The sequence below is a fragment of the Euphorbia lathyris genome, chromosome 6 (genome assembly GCF_963576675.1).
Source record: "Euphorbia lathyris chromosome 6, ddEupLath1.1, whole genome shotgun sequence".
Lineage (NCBI taxonomy): Eukaryota > Viridiplantae > Streptophyta > Magnoliopsida > Malpighiales > Euphorbiaceae > Euphorbia > Euphorbia lathyris.
The window spans coordinates 75,778,626-75,786,490 of NC_088915.1; the positions used below are offsets into that span (position 1 = coordinate 75,778,626).

Below are 7,865 nucleotides of genomic sequence, written 5' to 3' on the forward strand. Positions count from 1 at the left end.
GGATTGTATCCAACTGGTCGGCATCTCTTCCGATCAATGCCCCGAGCCGATGGAAATCTCTGCCAGGTGTCCTCAACTGTGACTAAAGAATGCGTGAGCCTGTACGATAACGACTTCCATCGTAACATCCGTAATTTTATAGAAAGTATTTTTACAAAATAAAAGTCATAATATATATTATAATTATAATATTTTAAATTAAAATATATTAAATATTTTTAAGTGGACCATTAATTAATTATTTATTTTATTATTATTATTCTAACTATAATTGGATAAATTTTAATTACTTAATAATAATAATTATTATTATTATTATTAAAATCAAAATGAGAAGGGGGCGGGTGAAGAAAGCAGGGTTAGGAAAAAAACAGAACCTTTCATCCCTGTATGCGCAGCTTTTGCTCTTTTTCCTTTTCAATCTAATTTCGTTCATAACTCCTTATTTCGATCACTTTTTAGAACGAAAATTATACCATTAAATTCCTTGTTTCACGAGGAACATTTCAAGACCAATATTGATATTTTTTTCCTGAGCAAAAAGTATGATGATCAGAGTGAGTATTTTCACCGGAAAAGTGTTAGATCTCCACCTTTTAGCCGATTTTAGTTGTGAAAAGGGTATACTTTTGGACTCTCCTAATCGTTGGCTACCTCGTGATAGTCTCGGTTCGCGATTCCGGCATCTCCGGCGAACTTCCGGCGGCCGACCACCGCGCTCCGGTGAATCTCCGGGGAGCCAATAACGGATCAATTAGAACCCGAATAATTTGATTAGCTTTTGGGACTAGAGGTAAACTTAATTGTTTATGTTTATATATACATATAAATATATATTTATGTGAGTGTCTATTAATGTGTTGTCATATGATAATTAAATGCATGTTGAATGATGAATGTTGAGTATTTGATTATCATTTGATTGGTACTTTATTTATATAAATAGTGATTTGATATCGGAGTTTCAAATGTTCTTTGTATGGGTGGATTTATCAATATAATATTTTGTTTCTTTTGAAATCGTGTTACACATGTATTTACCTAGTGAGGTAATTAACCATGAAATTATACCATGGTAGAACGGGAATGAATTTGAGTTTAGAAGATTAAGAATTATAGAATTGTGTTGGTTTATATCTGAGTTAGTACAAAACATAAATAGTTAGCTTGGGTGAGTATATTCAATGGTCTGGAGGTTTGTTGATACTGTGATCACAGGCACCTGGGTAGGGTGTTATTAAACTTATACTGTGTCCTGAAACTGGGGGCGATAGCAGTACCATATTATTGAGATAATCATTATGAGGTTGAAAGGGTACGTATAGCGTACACCAACGTTGGAATATTGTTAACCATGAGACCATTGAGTATATTTCACTTGGGTCTAGCTGGGCCCTTAAAAAAATAAAGATAATAAATTATAATTTGGTGTTTGAAGTGAATTGAGTCCTATACGAGATTATATGTTTATATTATGTTCTTGATGGTTTGATTGTTTAATTGTTTGATTAATTAAATGTAAGATGCATGAAATTAATTGTACATATATGTATATACATTTTTATGTATATAAATATAGGTAATTATGTTTATTGAGTAGGCAGCTCACCCATTGCCATGTTGAAATTTTCAGGCTAGGTTCAGAGGTTCTCCTATTTGCTAGATTTTCAGGTTTACCCTACATTCAGGCTGGCCAACACAAGTGTCTCAATCCCATTAGCAATTTCATACACATTCATTATGATTTATTATATTATTGGTTTGGTTTGGTTTAATTACCCATATTTAAGTGAATATTATTGACGGATTAAAATATTTGATTGGTTATTTAGTCCTTCGGTTATGAGATTTTGGATAGAGAAAATAAATGAGGGAACTTAATGTAGTTATGTTGGTGTTTACGTCTAATTAAGACAATTGATTGGTTTCCTGTGTGTTTTCAATGTGACCCGGAACGGGGGTTACATCCATGGTTGTACTGCTTTATCAGGTCTAATACGCTCAGCTGGGATAAGCTGAGTATATCCGACCTGTCGCAACGCTCGATCAGACATATACGGCTCGACGATGTCTTTACACCGTATCCAAGCGGCGTAGGACACTCGAATCCGATCATCATCGGCGACAGGACCATAAGGCAACCACGTAACCTAAAAAAAGTAATACTCAATAAAAAAATAATAATATACTATAAATAATACTTAAATTAATTCTAAAATTTATTAAAATACCTCTGCCGCCGTCATACGGTCCAGCTGCCCGCGTATGGTATCTAGTCGGGTGGTCATCTTGCCTGGTACCCCGACCTCCCATCTCAGTGCACGGGCATGGTCAGCTGGGATCAAGTGAGCTCCTCTATGCGACCGAAAAACCGGAAAATACTCATATATCCATGCCTGCAGTAGGGTCAAACATCCGCATATACCTGAACAGTCTCCTCTGCTCGCTATCCCCAGCTGCCGGTACAACATGGCTAGTGTAGTAGACCCCCATGATAGTCCAGCTGCCCCGCTGACACCGCTGTAAACCTCAGCAAGATGGGCCGGCCTAATCCTATCTCCACTCTTGTCAACAAACATAGTGGATCCAAGCATAAGCCACATCCACGATGTGGCCGAGTAGCGTCATCCCTACCCTCGGCGAGAAGCCCTTGTACAGCCCCAACAAATACACCTCCACCTGCCCATAAATGACTAGTCGGCAACAGAAGCTCAGCCTGACTCGCCCCAAATATCATCATGCACATGGCATGAAGTGAGTCAGTAAGGGGAGACTCGGACACCATCGGACCGTCGATCGGGATCCGAAGAATCTGCCACATCATGCAGCTGGATAGTCATCTCCCCGAACGGCACGTGGAAGGAGTTCGTATCAGGCTGCCACCGCTCCACGAACGCAGTCAACAGCAGAGTGTCGAAGTTCCTGAACATGGCATGTGGAAGGTGAGATAAACCAGTCCTCACTAGCATCTCCCTCAGCTGTAACACATATACAATTTATACAATTACTGAATGTTTTTTATGTTTATAGTTAAAAATACAAATTACAATAAATGTTGACACACTATATTATTCTTACATCGGGTGACGCACCAGAAAACTATTGACACAAATCTCGGCATGCTACTGATCTATTGTAGCATGTCAGAAACGACCGAATCTCTCCTCCCAACATCCGTGAGGCAACATGTTCTAGAAAACTAGGAATCACGGAACCATCAACGGGACCACCATCTACCGGTGCAGTAACTAGCCAGCTCTCGTCCTCACTACCTTTGGGACGTTTGCTTGTCCCTGAAAATTATAATAAATTGTACTAAAATTATACTAATATACTAAAATATACTAAAATTATAATAAATATACTAAAATATACTAAAATTATACTAATATACTAAAATATACTAAAATTATAATAAATTATACTAATATACTAAAATATACTAAATTATACTAAATTATAATAATATACTAAAATATACTAAAATTATACTAAATTATACTAATAATACTAATATATACTAAATTATACTAAATTATAATAATATACTAAAATATACTTAAATTATACTAAAATTATACTAAAATTATACTAAATTATACTAATAATACTAATATATACTAAAAATACTAAATTATACTAAATTATAATAATATACTAAAATATACTAAAATTATACTAATATACTAAAATATACTAAAATTATAATAAATTATACTAAAATTATACTAAATTATACTAATAATACTAATATATACTTGTCTCCGGCATTGTTCTTTTATGGATCTAAATGTTACTCATATTTTTCGCGAAGGAAATAGAACGGCTAATGCATTGGCTAAATTTGGCATCACAACAGATCATATTGTTTGGTGGAATTCTGCACCAGCTTTTTGCAATAGATTTATTTCTGATGATATGTATTGTTTAGAACAATTCCGTTCCTCTTAATTTTTCTCCTATATTTTTTCCTCATTTTAATAAAATTCGGGTCTAGGTTTTTGTTTGGTTTTGTGAAGATGCCAACCTAATTGGGATCTTTGCATTCCGATCTTAGCCTGTAACCCAACCTTTACTTAAAAAAATTATAATAATATACTAAAATATACTAAAATTATAATAAATTATACTAAAATTATACTAAATTATACTAAAATTATACTAAATTATACTAATATATACTAAAAATACTAAATTATAATAATATACTAAAATATACTAAAATTATACTAAATTATACTAAAATTATACTAAATTATACTAATAATACTAATATATACTAAAAATACTGAATTATGCTAAATTATAATAATATACTAAAATATACTAAAATTATACTAAAATTATAATAAATTATACTAAAATTATACTAAATTATTAAAAAATACCTGTACTCACAAAACGACCTCCTACGCGCTGGGTCGGCTGTCTCCCCGGGGTCGGCTGCTCATCGCTCTCCTCAACCTCGCGATCATGTGCTACTGCAGACTGTCGCACTACCCGGGCTACCACATCTAGGGTGTCCTGAAAACCATCGCTATTAGGCTCTCTATCATCATAATCGGTCGCCCCCTCCGATCCATCAATATCGGGCTGCTGCACAATCGATCCCCTCCTCAACTGGTCCGTCGCAGCCCCTCTCCATCTACGATCGGAAATATCAATACCACGTAATCTCGTATGTCGTGGTGTATCATCCTCGCTGTCCATATCTAGATGATGGGATGGATTTCCCACCCCTAGTAGGCCGCTCCGTCTACATAAAAAATTACACTAAATTAAGAAAATTCTGCTAAAATACTACTAAATTAATAAAATTGTAAATATACTATAATTATAAGATTATAATAAATTATACTAAAGTTTTAATCAATTTAATTATACTAAATTTATAAAATTACCCTAAATTAATAAAATTGTAAATCATTGTAAATATACTATAATTATAAAATTATAATAAATTATACTAAAGTTTTAATTAATTTATACTAAATTATACAAAATTTATAAAATTACCCTAAATTAATAAAATTGTAAAAATCATGCTAATACTATACTAAAATTAAACTAAAATTACTAAAATTTTAAATAATATATATTTTTAATAAAAAACAACGTGGGCGTAAGGGTATCACGCCCGACATGCGGTTCGGACGTATGCTCATCACGCCCTACCGTTGGTGCGGGCGTATGAGCACCACGCCCTCCCAGCGGTTCGGGCGTATGCGTATCACGCCCTACCGTTGGTGCGGGCATATGGCTATCACGCCCTCACCATTGGTAGGGCGTGATACGCATACGCCCGAACCGCTGGTCGGGCGTGATACTCATACGCCCGACATGCGATTCTGACGAATTTTTAGAAACACCCACAGATTCATTACAAGCTCAAAATCAATGAAATAAAGCGATGAATCTTACCACTTTATCTTTTCCTTTACGTCTTCTGTCGTCATCTATGATTCGGTTCACTGTGTTGTCCGGATTTGAACAAAAATAGTTTAGGGTTCTTGAGAGGTTTTGGATTTTTTGAAATTTAGTGCAAAGGGTAGTTCGGTCAATTGTAGGGGCTAGAAGTATAAATTAGTGGCTAGGTGATAGGGTCAAAAACCCCTATCTTTGGGTACGGTTTTAGGACGGGTTTTAGAGTTTTTTAGTTAATAAGCGAGCAATTCTCGCATTTAAATGCTTTTGTGTGAGTTAGTTAGAAATTGGAAACGTCCTATTTACTTTTCGTCGTTTAGGCTCGTTTTGTGATCAATTTAGGCAAATACGGCCGAAATAGCATGCATAGTATAATTCCGTTATCTTTTAAAGCTAATTGGTCCGTCAAAAGTCGCACCAAACGAAGCGTTTGCTCAAAATAAGCGATTGACGGATCAATTTAGCTTTTGGACTAATGTTATTTGGAGTTTTTATACGCGCGCAGGTGTAAAGTCGGGCGAAAAAGGGACTTAAAAGACATTCGGCACGAATCGAGCATGCTCCGGGCGAAAACGCTCGGCGAGCAGGGCCCTGTGGGCCATTTCTGCTCGCCGAGCAGGCCGCCAGGCGCCTGGTCGGCGAGCAGGGGGCTGCTCGTCGCGAGCAGCCCTGCTCGCCGAGCAGCCTGCCCTGCTCGACGAGCAGCCCTGCGAGAATTGGTCAAAAAGACCAATTCCGCCCCCACGAAGCCACGTTCGGTCCCACGTCTTCCTACACCAACAAGGACACGAAAATAGGTCAAAATGAGGCCCGAGACGCGTCTATAAATAGGATTTTCTTCATTGTAATTCGATATCTTTTGCTTTTGTAATTTTCTTAGCTTTCACCTTGAGAAATCCTCTCCACCTCCTCCATATCCTTCAAACCTCCATTGAAGATACCTTCGAAGCTCCGTTCACCGAGGATTGCTTAAGCTTCATCCTTAAATCCTAGAAAGACACCTGCATTGGTAGACAGGTTCCCTGAAAGGGATTTTTCTTCTTTTACATTCTGTCTAGCCTCTGATACATGCTATGAATTCTAGGTTTATTGTAACTTCGTGACAATGTTTCCATCTTTGATATATATTATAGTTCTTGTTTATTCAATTGTTTTGATGTTTTAATCTTTGTCTTACACTTTGTCTGATTGGTTTAACTCATTCGATAATCCCAAAATCAAGTTGGCACATATTACGAGCTGAATCTGACCTAGTCAGTGCCTATAGGATTGGCGACCCTATAGAAGATTAAGCCCAAATTGCTGAGCCTTAGAGCTAGTTTCGGCCTTACAAGGAAATCACGAACTAGGAACTTTAGGAGGATAGGTCGGGTTAATCGCCTCGGACACAAGTGACTTAGGTTTCAATTCAATTGCTTAAACATCTTGTTTTCATTATCATCGTATCCCTTCATGTTGCTTCAGTTAATTACATCGGTAAAAGATCACTTAGGGGTAGAGTAATTTAGTTAGGCGTAGAATAACTTAGCTAGAATTAGATAACTTAGCTAGGATTAGTATAATTCAACCTAGGAGTAGATTAATATAAACAAACAAACTCAAAACCCCCTAAGCCTAGATAACATCCGAGATCGAGTAGCTCGGTACTTGCAGAAATAAATCCTGTGGACGATAACCTGGACTTAAACCAGAAATTTATTACTTGAGAACGACGGGGTACACTTATCCCTTAGTGAGGTTTCGCAGAAACCGCATCAAGTTTTTGGCACCGTTGCCGGGGATCTATTTCTTCTGCAATATCGAACCAAAGGTCGACTTGTTAGTTTAGGCATTCTTTGTGAATACTATCCTTGTTAATATCATTTATACTTGTTTATATATATTCTTGTTTATAGTAACTATACTTATTGATTACTTAACATTATTTGTACTTACAAAATCGTTCTTCCAGCAACTATGGATAACAGAGCATCAAATCCGTCCATGAACGATCTTAACACAAAAATGGATTTCCTTGTGGCTTCATACAGCCATAATGACCAACCAAGGACACCATTTTGCGAGAGATGCGGCCAGAATCACCCCGGTAGGGTATGCCACATCAACTATTACGTACCTAGAGGTGAGAATGTAAGTTATTTGGGTAATCATCAAAGGTATAATTCTGAACCCTTGACCTACAATTACTACGATCAGGAGCATACACGATATCCACCGACGCCCTACATGGCACCCGTGGATACCCTTCCATGCCCCCATTCTAACTCTGACTTTTATGGCAGGCAAACAGAGTACTCAGGAGGAATAATGACCCTCTTAAGAGAGATATCCGTCCGACTGGCAGCCAACGAGGAGGCATGCAGGACCCTGAGTAACCAGCTTGCCACAATCAGACAAGAAGAAAGGGAATGCCACGAGGCGTTCCTCTTACAAGAAGAGGC

The 7,865-nt window shown here is 36.9% G+C and overlaps 1 long non-coding RNA gene across 1 annotated transcript; it reads left to right on the plus strand.

The window, feature by feature from the left end:
* Positions 1–352: 352 nt before the first annotated feature.
* On the plus strand, positions 353–1,885 carry LOC136233272 (uncharacterized). The gene is made up of 2 exons (XR_010690764.1): positions 353–793; positions 1,634–1,885. It is a non-coding gene; the product is annotated as an uncharacterized lncRNA (long non-coding RNA).
* The last annotated feature ends 5,980 nt before the right edge of the window (positions 1,886–7,865 follow it).